This window comes from Plecotus auritus (genome assembly GCF_963455305.1).
Source record: "Plecotus auritus genome assembly, chromosome: 4".
In the NCBI taxonomy this organism is placed as follows: domain Eukaryota; kingdom Metazoa; phylum Chordata; class Mammalia; order Chiroptera; family Vespertilionidae; genus Plecotus; species Plecotus auritus.
The window spans coordinates 103,294,935-103,307,625 of record NC_137775.1 but is presented as its reverse complement, the minus strand read 5'-3'; the positions used below and the strand labels follow the sequence as shown (position 1 = coordinate 103,307,625).

Below are 12,691 nucleotides of genomic sequence, written 5' to 3'. Positions count from 1 at the left end.
TCTTTTGCTCTTTTTCTTTGTATTGCTTTATTTTCTTGGCTCCACCCCCACCCCAAGGCCTCTTAGACATTGGGTTCCTGCTGGATCGGGGCCCACGGTATTGGGGACCTGCCTCTGGGTCCCCGCGTGTTCTCTGAGCGGCCTGTCTGTCCTGAATCATGCCCGTGTTCGTCCCTGTGATACTCAGTGTGTGTGAGACTATTGGGGTGTCTCTGTGAGGTTTGCATTATGTGGATGTACTGTCTATAAGTCTGTGCACTTTGGGGCACTGAGACATTCAACCAGATTAGCCAAACAACCCTCCTGCCTAGAGGCATGACCCAGGTCATAGGCATGCCATCTCCACGGCCTGGACTTGCGTGTGACCCTGTGTAACCGCATGAGCCCGGAGCCCAGCCACTGCAGCGAGGGCTCTAGGACTCCCTCAGGCACCCCGAAGGTCAGGTCGGAGGCAGGGCCAGGGCTGAACATTTGGCTATTTCCCTTGCAGGTGACGTCCTCTCTCCTCTCCTCTCCTCCTGTCCCCCATCAGCCTCCTGTCCCCTGTCAGCCTCCTGTCCCCTGTCAGCCTCTGTCCCGCTCACTGTAAAGTCCTGCTGAGCCGGCAGCTTGGGGGGGTGGGGGGTGGGGCGGAGCGGTGCAGTTGCCCGGATGCTCTCCTCTCTCCTTCTGGCACTGGCGCTGATTTCCCTTTACCCGCCTTGGTTTTCTATGTTTTAGAGACTGTTTATTTCTGTCACCCTCACTGCCATGCCATTTCAGAGTCTGTGGAAGAACCGCTCAGGACCACTCGGCTGGTGGGAAAGTGCGACGGGGCAGAGGGCACCTGTCCCCGCGCCTCTGCGACCTCCGCTGGGCAGCAGCGGCCTGTTCACCAGGAGCTCCTCCTGGGCCACAGCCTTTCCGCCCGCCTGGCTTCCCTCTCCATCTCCAGCGTCTCAGGCATGGCCTCCCACGGCGGCCACGGACGATGGTGCCAGGCGGACGCAGCACTCCCGGCCGGTGCCCTGAGGGAGTGCCCTGTGGCCGCGGGGCTGGCACTGCCCCAGGCGCGGCGGGGAGCCCGCCACAGAGCACAGCGCAGGCCAACACAGATGCCCCGCCAGCTGGGGGCCAGTCCTGGGGTCAGTGGCCACCGGAGGCTTCGGCTCGGGGAGGCGGCCTGGGTCTGGCTGGTGAGGGGCCCAGGGCGAAGCAGTGGCCACGCGGCGCCAGCGGCAGCGGGAACCTCCCGCCCGCTACGACTGCGGTTCCCGGTGCCGCGCCTGAGCCAGCGGGGCTCTCAGGGCAGAAGGCATGAGCCTCCAGCAGAAGCCTCTCCCGGCTCCCCTCAGCTTTGCGGTGTAGCCGCCATCACTCCTCCTTTTGTGGGTGCGCTGTTCCATTTGGCGCCAAGGCGGGTGCCCCCTCAGTGGGTCCTGCTGCCGGAATTTGAGGACACCCCCTCTTCCATTTGCAGGACAGCAAGGGCTCCCGAGAATACTGCCGTGCTACTAACTGTTCTCTTCAGAGCACCCGGGGCCTTCCCACTGCTCCCCCTTCCACTGCTCCCCCTTCCCACTGCTCCCCCTTCCCAGTGCTCCCCCTTCCACTGCTCCCCCTTCCACTGCTCCCCCTTCCCAGTGCTCCCCCTTCCCACTGCTCCCCATTCCACTGCTCTCCCTTCCCACTGCTCCCCCTTCCCACTGCTCCCCCTTCCACTGCTCCCCCTTCCCACTGCTCCCCCTTCCACTGCTCCCCCTTCCACTGCTCCCCTTCCCACTGCTCCCCCTTCCCACTGCTCCCCCTTCCACTGCTCCCCCTTCCACTGCTCCCCTTCCCACTGCTCCCCCTTCCCACTGCTTCCCCTTCCACTGCTCCCCCTTCCCAGTGCTCCCCCTTCCACTGCTCCCCCTTCCCACTGCTCCCCCTTCCCAGTGCTCCCCCTTCCCACTGCTCCCCCTTCCCACTGCTCCCCCTTCCCAGTGCTCCCCCTTCCCAGTGCTCCCCCTTCCACTGCTCCCCCTTCCCAGTGCTCCCCCTTCCACTGCTCCCCCTTCCCAGTGCTCCCCCTTCCACTGCTCCCCCTTCCCACTGCTCCCCCTTCCACTGCTCCCCCTTCCACTGCTCCCCCTTCCCAGTGCTCCCCCTTCCCAGTGCTCCCCCTTCCACTGCTCCCCCTTCCCACTGCTCCCCCTTCCACTGCTCCCCCTTCCCAATGCTCCCCCTTCCACTGCTCCCCCTTCCCAATGCTCCCCCTTCCCAGTGCTCCCCCTTCCACTGCTCCCCCTTCCCACTGCTCCCCCTTCCACTGCTCCCCCTTCCCACTGCTCCCCCTTCCACTGCTCCCCCTTCCACTGCTCCCCCTTCCCAGTGCTCCCCCTTCCACTGCTCCCCCTTCCCAATGCTCCCCCTTCCACTGCTCCCCCTTCCCAATGCTCCCCCTTCCACTGCTCCCCCTTCCCACTGCTCCCCCTTCCCAGTGCTCCCCCTTCCACTGCTCCCCCTTCCCAATGCTCCCCCTTCCACTGCTCCCCCTTCCCAATGCTCCCCCTTCCCACTGCTCCCCCTTCCACTGCTCCCCCTTCCACTGCTCCCCCTTCCCAGTGCTCCCCCTTCCCACTGCTCCCCCTTCCACTGCTCCCCCTTCCCAGTGCTCCCCCTTCCACTGCTCCCCCTTCCCACTGCTTCCCCTTCCACTGCTCCCCCTTCCCAATGCTCCCCCTTCCACTGCTCCCCCTTCCCAGTGCTCCCCCTTCCACTGCTCCCCCTTCCCAGTGCTCCCCCTTCCACTGCTCCCCCTTCCCAATGCTCCCCCTTCCACTGCTCCCCCTTCCCACTGCTCCCCCTTCCCAGTGCTCCCCCTTCCCAGTGCTCCCCCTTCCACTGCTCCCCCTTCCCAGTGCTCCCCCTTCCACTGCTCCCCCTTCCCAGTGCTCCCCCTTCCACTGCTCCCCCTTCCACTGCTCCCCCTTCCACTGCTCCCCCTTCCCAATGCTCCCCCTTCCCAGTGCTCCCCCTTCCACTGCTCCCCCTTCCACTGCTCCCCCTTCCCAGTGCTCCCCCTTCCCAGTGCTCCCCCTTCCCAGTGCTCCCCCTTCCACTGCTCCCCCTTCCACTGCTCCCCCTTCCCAATGCTCCCCCTTCCCAGTGCTCCCCCTTCCACTGCTCCCCCTTCCACTGCTCCCCCTTCCACTGCTCCCCCTTCCCAATGCTCCCCCTTCCCAGTGCTCCCCCTTCCACTGCTCCCCCTTCCACTGCTCCCCCTTCCCAGTGCTCCCCCTTCCCAGTGCTCCCCCTTCCACTGCTCCCCCTTCCCACTGCTCCCCCTTCCACTGCTCCCCCTTCCCAATGCTCCCCCTTCCACTGCTCCCCCTTCCCAATGCTCCCCCTTCCCACTGCTCCCCCTTCCACTGCTCCCCCTTCCACTGCTCCCCCTTCCCAGTGCTCCCCCTTCCCACTGCTCCCCCTTCCACTGCTCCCCCTTCCCAGTGCTCCCCCTTCCACTGCTCCCCCTTCCCAGTGCTCCCCCTTCCCACTGCTTCCCCTTCCACTGCTCCCCCTTCCCAATGCTCCCCCTTCCACTGCTCCCCCTTCCCAGTGCTCCCCCTTCCACTGCTCCCCCTTCCCAATGCTCCCCCTTCCACTGCTCCCCCTTCCCACTGCTCCCCCTTCCCAGTGCTCCCCCTTCCCACTGCTCCCCCTTCCCACTGCTCCCCCTTCCACTGCTCCCCCTTCCCAGTGCTCCCCCTTCCCACTGCTCCCCCTTCCCACTGCTCCCCCTTCCACTGCTCCCCCTTCCCACTGCTCCCCCTTCCACTGCTCCCCCTTCCACTGCTCCCCCTTCCCACTGCTCCCCCTTCCCAGTGCTCCCCCTTCCACTGCTCCCCCTTCCCAGTGCTCCCCCTTCCACTGCTCCCCCTTCCCACTGCTCCCCCTTCCACTGCTCCCCCTTCCACTGCTCCCCCTTCCCAGTGCTCCCCCTTCCCACTGCTCCCCCTTCCCACTGCTCCCCCTTCCACTGCTCCCCCTTCCCAGTGCTCCCCCTTCCAACTGCTCCCCCTTCCCACTGCTCCCCCTTCCCACTGCTTCCCCTTCCACTGCTCCCCCTTCCCACTGCTCCCCCTTCCCACTGCTTCCCCTTCCACTGCTTCCCCTTCCACTGCTCCCCCTTCCCACTGCTCCCCCTTCCCACTGCTCCCCCTTCCACTGCTCCCCCTTCCCACTGCTCCCCCTTCCCAGTGCTCCCCCTTCCCACTGCTCCCCCTTCCCACTGCTCCCCCTTCCCAGTGCTCCCCCTTCCACTGCTCCCCCTTCCACTGCTCCCCCTTCCACTGCTCCCCCTTCCCAGTGCTCCCCCTTCCCAGTGCTCCCCCTTCCCAGTGCTCCCCCTTCCCAGGGCTCCTGCGGAGCCAGGCTTTCACTCATCCATTCGCTCAACAACTATCTACGCATCATGTGGAGCACTGTCCTGGGAGCTAGGGTACAGCCATGTGCCCTTATCTCCCGGCCATTTAGGTTCTGCTGGTGAAGACTAACAATAAGCAGAGACAATTCTAGATGTGACAAGTGCTTTGAAGAATATAAAGGGCGTTCTATAGGAAGAGTTCACTGGGGAGGTGTGCACTACTTGCAAATGGGTGTTAGGAAAGCTTCTCTGAGGACGTTACTTTAAAAAATGTCACCTTTTAAAAACTATTTTTAGAGACAGAGAGACAAAGAGAGAGAGAGAGAGAGACATCAATGTGAGAGCAAAACACCTTGTATGCCCCCTACAGGGAATGGAGTCACAACCTGGCACCAGGAATAGACCCTGCCACCTTTCAGCGCAGGGGACGGCCTCAGCCAGCCGAGCCCGGCCAGGGCAGAGTGTGACCTTTGAGCTGGGCTGACTGGTAAGAGGGAGCAGCTGTGACAAGAACTAGGGGACAGTATTCCAGCGTAGGAGCAGCAGAGGCAAAGCCCCGAGGGGGAAGGTCTTGATAAGGCGCAAGGCGAGGAGATGGTTGGGTGTGAGGCTGAAGAGGCTGCGCAGGCCCTGAGGAACCAGGATGAGGAGTTTTGTCCTTCGAGCAGTGGAATGCCACCGAGGGACTTCAGCAGGAATTTCCATGGTCTCATTTCTGCATTGGGGCACTCACTTCCTCCTGCCAGTCCCTTCTCTCCTCTTCCTTCCTAACTTTTGTCCCCTTTGCATATTCACCTTCAAGACAGCATCCATTTCCATGCCCCTCTCCCTGGGAGAGAGGAGTCTTCCAAACAAATCACTATTCACCTGCGCACCAAAACGTAGCTGCCTCCCAGTTCCCATCTCACAGAGAGGCCCCAGTATTGTGGATTTGTAGAATATTAGCATTGAAGGGACGTTACCGACATGTGATCTAATCCTTACATTATAGATAACAAAGGAGGCCTACAGGGGTGACCTAGCTTCTGAAGGTAACCTCTAGGTTAAGTGGAGTTACCCCTCAGGATACAGGAGCAGGTTGGTTCCTGTCTCATAAACACTTGTTTCAATTTGAAAAGGTATTAACTGAGCACTTACAATGTGCCCAGAACCAGGGCCCAGCTCCACAGGAACAGAAGGAGCAAAATGACGAGGTCCATGCCCAGCAACACTGAGTATGTTGGTGAGCGGAACAGCCCCTGCCCTCCAGCCACTTAGACTTTCTGGGCAGGAGAGACCCTGGGCATGGCAGTGCCACAGCCTGTGCTGTGGAGGGACGTGCAGGGCGCTGAGGACTGTCAGGTGGCCTCAGTGCAGGAAGCAGAAACCACTCCAGATGTTTTAAGCAGCAAGAGAACCAGACCATAAGAAAGTCGCTCAAAGGCCCGGAGAATCCGGAGTCAGAGGGTCCGGAGTCAGAGGTCAGTTGGCATAATCAGAAAAGCCACAGCTGCTGCTCGCGCGTCGGCCGCCTGCCCCGCCCACCCGCTGCCCCGCGCGCAGGGCCTCCTGTTGTGGGAGCTTGTCCACCTGTTCATTAGAGGAAAAGGGCCTCCACCTCACTTCTCCTTTCACATCTCACAGCACATCTCGTTAGCAGACCTTAATTCCTCTCCACAGCCTTGCTGCAAACGTTTCTGAGAAATAGATGGGTTTTTTGTTTTGTTTTGTTTTACTTTCCAGCTTCTCCAAGAGGAATAAAATCCATCCATATATCTACAGTTGCCAGATAAAATACAGATGCCCAGTTAAATTTGAATTTCAGGTAAACAACAATTTTTTAGCATAACTATCTCCCTAAAATTGTATGGAACATACTTTTACTAAGAAATTAATTCATTCTTTATTTTAAATTTAAATAGGTGCCCTGTGTTTTCATTTGTTAAATCTGGCAACCCTACAGAAATCCAGCACAGAGACTGATTAATAGCAGGGTGCTCTAGGTTAGCTTGGGTAACCCAAGAGATGAGCAAGAGAGGAGGGAAGTGCATTCCAGGCAGAGGGAACAGCTTTGCAAAGACTGAAGCAAGAGCTGTTTGGGCTCATTTAAACAAAGCTGGCACATGGTGAGTGCAGGTGACAGTGGTACAAGGTAGGTGAAGGCTGAGGCAGAGACCAGATCCTGCAAGGCCTTGAGTTTTGAGAAGTGGAGTAAGACAAGTGCAAAATGGGAGGGACCCAGAGCCCCTACCTGCTAATGGCATCCCGCGTTTGTGCAGGATGGTCGCCCTGAAGAGAGAAGATGATTCCAGTGATGGAGGTGGAGGTAATGATGGCTAAGCCAGGTGGGGCCAGTGCAGCTGAGAGTGAGCAGGCCAATTGGAAGTGTATTTGGTAGAGAACTGACCAGTGTTGGCGTGGCCACTAGGAGGAGAGGGTGAGGAAAATCAAGGTGAAGCTCTAGTTCTAGTTCCCGGAGTGGATGACTGGGCTGGCAGTGCTATTACCAAAGGGGAAGCGCTCGCCGAGCGCTGGGTATTGCATTGGGATCACAGAGCGGGCAGGGCAGGACCAGGTGCGGGGCAGCTGGATGCAGTGAGCGGCCTCCCTCTCGTGTGCCTCACCTGCTGCTCCTTCTGGCCCTCCCTCCAGCTTTTCCTCCTCCATCCTCCTCACTTCCTGGTTCTCCTTTCCTTATTTGCCCCACAGTTATTCCATTTCCTGGGCAGAATCAGAGGCTCAGCCAATGAGGTGGATGAAGGGTAGGAAGCTAGAAGTGGATGGGCTTGCTGGGATTCTGTGGCGCAGTTTCCCGGTGGCCCTGGTAAGCCATTTAGCATCTCTTCCCCGGGCCCAGGGAGGGAGTCTGGAGGAGGGAGAAGAACTTAGAGGGCATCATGCTCTAGAGAGGGGCTCCACTGTCGGGGACACCCTTCTAAGTGAGGGAAGAGCCTGACTGGAACACACACCCCACTTGGAAAATGAGCTTCCAATTCTTGTTAGTTTTGTGACTATAAGGTATTTATTTACTCAACAGATGGCTTAAGCACCGACTATGTGCCAGGCACTGTGTTCGGAACTGAGAACCCAGCAGACAGAACCGGCCCTCACTGGAATGCCATTCGAATGAGAAAACAGGTCGCAACGCAGGCACCACCAAGCAGCGAGCGCCCGCCCGGAGGGAGGCAGGGGCGCTGGATGGGCCGTGGGTAAGGCTTGAGCAAGGATGTGAAGGTGAAGGCACCAGCTGCTGACCTGGGACGAGTGTTCCTTGGAGGGCAGGCCTGGGCCCCAGGCAGAAGCTGCTGCGTGCGATTAGCAGGTGAGCACGTAGGCCGAGCGGCTGCAGCCCAACCGGCAGCAAGGGGCTGGACTGCAAAGGACCTGGAGGCCACTGTGCACTGTTGAGGTGAGGCGGGGGTGGCGGTGGGGTGGGGGTAGGGGTAGGCGTGGGAAGGGAGGCCGGGCGCTGGTGGGCTGGACTGGAAAGTGAGGTGTGAGGTGAGAACCGTCAGGAAGCCCCAGGGTTCGGCCCGAGCCCCAGGGCAAGGGGCGGAGGGGGAGCCGGGAGGGACCGGGCGGCGGGAGGCGTGGGCCGCGCAGCCCTCGCAGCCTGTGCCGCTCTCAGTGCGCAATTGCCGGACCAAAGGGATCAAGACTAGGTCACATTCACAGCAATTCATAATCCTCAGAGCCGCCTCCTCCTATTTTTTAAGTTTCACTAACTGCTCCGGAGAGTGGGCGGCACCAGGCGGGCTCCCGGGACACAGCGGAGGGGCGGGCTGAGTCGGAGAAACCGAGTGCAAAGGAGCCGGCGCGGGGCCCGGGGCCTGGGGAGCTGCGGGGGCGCAGCCAAGGAGCGCGGGGCCTCTCCCACGGGACAGGCTCCACGACCCTCCCTCCTCCTCCCCGTTACCCGTCACCCCAGCTTCCTCGGCGGCAGCCCCGCCGTTGGGGAGCGGGGAGGGCCCTCCGCCCCCGGAGGAGAAAGGGGGAGGCTGCTGATAGGAGGAGGCGGCAGAGCAGGGCCCCCCAAGTTAGATGGAGGGGCGGGAGGGAGAGACCCCCCCAGAGACCGCCCTTGGTTGAAGTAGAAATCCTGACCCCATTTTACAGACCCCAGCAGGGCGTGGCGGGGGGGCGGCGAAGACAAAAGAGGGTGAGAGGGGACTGGGTGGATGGAGAGCAGCGATGTTTGATTCCTGGCCTATTTATTTTTACTTTTTAGTATATTTTTATTGATTTCAGAGAGGAAGGGAGAGGGCGAGACAGAAACGATGAGAGATAATCGATCAGCTGCCTCCCGCGCGCCCCCTACTTGGGACCCAGCTCGCAATCCAGGAATGTGCCCTTGACGGAATGGAACCGGGGACCCTTCAGTCGGAAGTCGGCTCTCTATCCACTGAGCCACACCAGCTAGGGCTCCCCGCAGCCTGTTTGAAACCGCTGCAGGGGGCCGAGCAGGGGTCTTACCGCGCCGGGGTTACCTGGTAATAAGGGTGTCTCCGGGCTGGGTAATGGGAACGGCAGCGAAGTGAGCGAACACCATGGAGCCTGCACAGGGTTTCCAGCACACGCTGCAGCTTACTCCGTGTGGCAGCTGGAGGCTGAGCAGAGCCTGGGAAGGACGTGAGGGCTCAAGACCAGGGGCTGGAGGAAAGTGCCTGGGAGCATTCCGCGCAGGAGTTGCAATCCATAATAAAGAAACTCAGGAGGGACTGGGTGGGAGGCCCGGCAGCAAGTGAGCCAGAGGCAACAGGTGTGTCTGGAGAAGGACGGGCAGTTCACCTGGAGGGGTTCCCAGCCTGAGGATGGTGGGCTGTGCCGGGGTCTTGTATGCTAATGTGGGCAGTTAGACAGACGTGGGCAGAGCAAGGATGATGGGCCAGGCACAGGTCACAGGAGGAACGCCCAGGTGCCTGGTGATGGACAGTTGGGGGTGGGGCGGACCTCGCCCCAGGGTGACCTTCCTCCCTTAGCATCCGCTGGTCATGCTGTTTGGACCCCTGACCTTCCCTCCCAGAGATAACACGAGGCCTCAGTTGTATTTCAGCTGCAGGCCCAGAAAAGCAGCAAAACCAGACCAGTGACCCCTCAGCTGACGTCAGGACCAGCTGCACTGGGTAAGGGCCTGCCCTGGCACTGACCAAACAGTGGAGACCTAGACCCAGGGAGGGGGGGGGGGAAGTGCTGAATATTCTAGTGAGCTCTGCCCCTGGGACCTTCCCTAACAGCTCCCCCTTAAAGCCCTTAGGGCAGAGGGCCCAGGGAGCCCCCCACCCCTTTCCCTTCTTTCCCTTCCCTCTCTGCCTGCCTCCCCCGCCCCTTACATTACTACTACCTTCCTCCCTCCCAACTCCAAGGTCCTTCCTTTGCCTCCGCCCATTTCTTCTGGGACTCTTTACCAAATGAATGCTCTCTTACAGTTGGAGTCTTGGCTCTGAATTATTTTCTAGCCAGAACCCCAGCACCGAGGGTGCTGGGCCCAGGTCCAGTCCCACTGCCGGTCAGACTCCTGGTGCCCTTCCCGCCCCTGCGACACAGAGGACTTAGTCGACCCGATTCTCCTAGGTGAGTCTCAGAAGAGCATTTTTTTTCAAATTTAAATCATTTTGTATTTAAGCACTGATGTTACAAAATGTGATATAAAGGTGAACTATATTTAGTGCTTAATTTGTTCATGTAAATCCCCCCCAAAGTGCATCACACCTAAGATGTGCACAAGGTTGTACATGCATCTTGAAAGAAATCACAGAGAAGCAGCTGCATTGTCAATCAACTTGGCCAGTGTCCGTTGGCCGCAGCCAGGGCGAGTGGACGGGCCCGCTGTGGGCGCGGGACCTGCGGGCAGCGGTCCGTCTCTGCTTGGAGAGCCACTCGGGCCGGAAAGCCAAAGGCCTGACTAGGACTTTTGAAGGAGAACTCTTTGGAGATGGCATCTCTCTCTCTTAATTTCAACCATCCTGCTGCTCTACGGTCGAGTATGACTTGGTTCCTCTGTCAGCAAGTGAGCATCTGCCAACCTGGCCGCGGGGCTGGGGCTCCAACAAGCGCCGCCTGGCAGAGCCGAGGGCTGCCCGGCTCACTCCAGAAGAGCATTTTTAAGTGAAGAAACACTCTGATTAAACATGCCACAGCCATGCTCTGCCTGCAGGCAGAGAACAGACGGGAGGGCAGGAGACCCCAGGGTTGCACAGGCTGGGCCCCGGACCTGGACCGGGACAGAGAAGAGGGTGGAGGTGCAAATGGTCAGAGGGAAGGGGTGCGGAGCACATCTCACATGGCTGATGGGGAAAAGGGACCAAAATCCTGTGTCCAGGATTGGGATGAAGTTATACATACATAAAAAGCCCAGCAATTAGATGAGTTAATGAGAAAAATTAGAGGCCCCACCCCCTTCACTGCTTAGGATCTTTCAGCTGATTTCCTTTCTGGCATTTGTGTGCTTATCTGTCAACACTAAGATTGCATTATTACCGCGTGCTCTTTCAGGCACTAGGCAATAATTTGCTTTTGTGAAAGATACCTTTTTTTAACCACCAATCTCACTTGATCCACAAACAGATATTCTCACCATCCTTACTTTGTAACTATTTCAAAAATGCATACGCCCACACCACATATACGCGTCCCGAAGGACCACATCCGAGGAGGGTTCAGGGGGCGCTGGCTCAAGGAGCATTTCCTTCTATCTGTCTGCTTCAACTTCTTTACAAATGAATGTGTACATTAATTGCTTCGTAATAAAAACAAAACAAGACAAAACGGATCCACACAACAAAAGGGTAATCATCATTACCCACAATTTACAGGTGTGAAAACTGAAGCCAGAGATGTAGGGAATTTGTTTAAGGTCTCACAGCAAGCAAGCACACCTGGTAAAAACTGCACTTGAACCTAAAGGACGAGAAGGGACAAGCATGCGGCAGGACAAAAGGGAGTGAGACAGAAAGCCAGGCATTGGGCGTGGGGACAATGAGGAGCCTTTACCTGGAGGGCTGTCGCCTCTGGCAGAAAGGGACAAAGAAGGCAGAAGGGAAAAGGGCAGAAGGTGGAAGCACTAGAGCTGCTGGCTTGAAGGAGTTGTGAGGTGCTATGGAGGAAGGGACTCAGTCAGAGAGGCTCTGGCCTGAAGGGAAAGGCCATGGCCCCACTACCGACCGGAGCGAGCACCCCAGAGAGCTCAGATGCCAGGCACCTGCAAAGTCACTGGATCTCAGAAACTGGTGGCAAAAGTGAGGCCATCACCCCAAAAGGCAGGGAGCATTGACAAGAAGGCGCTTGAGGTCCAGGGAGCTTAATGCATCTGGTCTGAGGCCTCTGCCACAAAACCAGCAAAGAATCTATATCTGATAGGTTCTCCTCAAGGCCCAAGGAAAGGCGTGGGAGTCTCTGGAAGCAGGTGGTGCCCGCAGGATGACTCACAACAGCCGGCCAAGCAAACAAGCTGCAGGCTCCTTCCTGACAGTAGGAATGCCTGGGGAGCAGCTGGGAGAGGTCAAGGCCAAGGCCACCAAGACATCTGGCTCCTCCCTAATCACAACTGGCTGCACTAGTGCTCAGGGGCACCTGTCCCCTCCCAGGGCCACAGGGTGGTGACTGTCAGGGCTGGAAGCAGCAGCCCTGTAGCCTGGGATAATATGACTAGGTTGGGAGTTGGACACTGGAGATAAACTGGAGACTTGCTGTATTTGAAAAGTGGTAATTTTCATTTAGAATTGAGGGTCAGATAAAGAGCTTCACAGACAAGAAAAAGTTAAAGGAGTTCATCACCACCAAACCAGAATTACATGAAACCGAAGGGTATTCTTTAAGTAGGAGGAGAAGGAGAAGAATTAGAAGAAGACAATAAAAGATATGAACAATAAAATGGCAATAAATGTATATCTATCAACAATTGAATCTAAAAATAAATAAGGAATGTAATGAACAAAATAAACATGAATAAAATAGAAGCAGAAGCATGGAAAGACTGAGGAATCTCAGAGGGAAGGGGGTGTGGGGCTGGGAAGATATCAACCAAAGATCTTACAGGCACATATGCATCACCTATGGGCACAGACAATAGGGTGGTGAAGGCCTGGGGCAGGGCGGGACCCAGGTAGAGGGGTCAATGGGAGAAAAATGGGGACATCTGTAATACTCTCAACCATAAAGATTTAAAACAAATAAAAATAGAAAATAAATAAAAAGAAAAGTGAGTTTTGTACAGATATACACACATACCCCAATCCTCCCAATTCATCCTTTCCCCCACCCCCCCACCTAAACCACTGGGAGGAGAAAAAGAGCAGCCTTGGACATTCAGAAGCTGGCCTCACACTC

At 57.8% G+C, this 12,691-nt stretch overlaps 2 long non-coding RNA genes across 4 annotated transcripts; both read left to right on the top strand.

Annotated features, from left to right (window-relative positions):
* Positions 1-5,665: 5,665 nt before the first annotated feature.
* On the top strand, positions 5,666-7,748 carry LOC308247311. 2 transcript variants are annotated; one of them, XR_013960487.1, is made up of 4 exons: positions 5,666-5,847; positions 6,110-6,191; positions 7,076-7,190; positions 7,404-7,748. It is a non-coding gene; the product is annotated as an uncharacterized lncRNA (long non-coding RNA). The 2 variants fall into 2 exon arrangements; XR_013960488.1 differs by having other exon boundaries at positions 5,666-6,191.
* Positions 7,749-7,851: 103 nt separating this feature from the next.
* Positions 7,852-12,333, top strand: LOC308247310. 2 transcript variants are annotated; one of them, XR_013960485.1, is made up of 3 exons: positions 7,852-9,489; positions 9,823-9,937; positions 10,066-12,333. It is a non-coding gene; the product is annotated as an uncharacterized lncRNA (long non-coding RNA). The 2 variants fall into 2 exon arrangements; XR_013960486.1 differs by having other exon boundaries at positions 9,793-9,937.
* Positions 12,334-12,691: the final 358 nt, after the last annotated feature.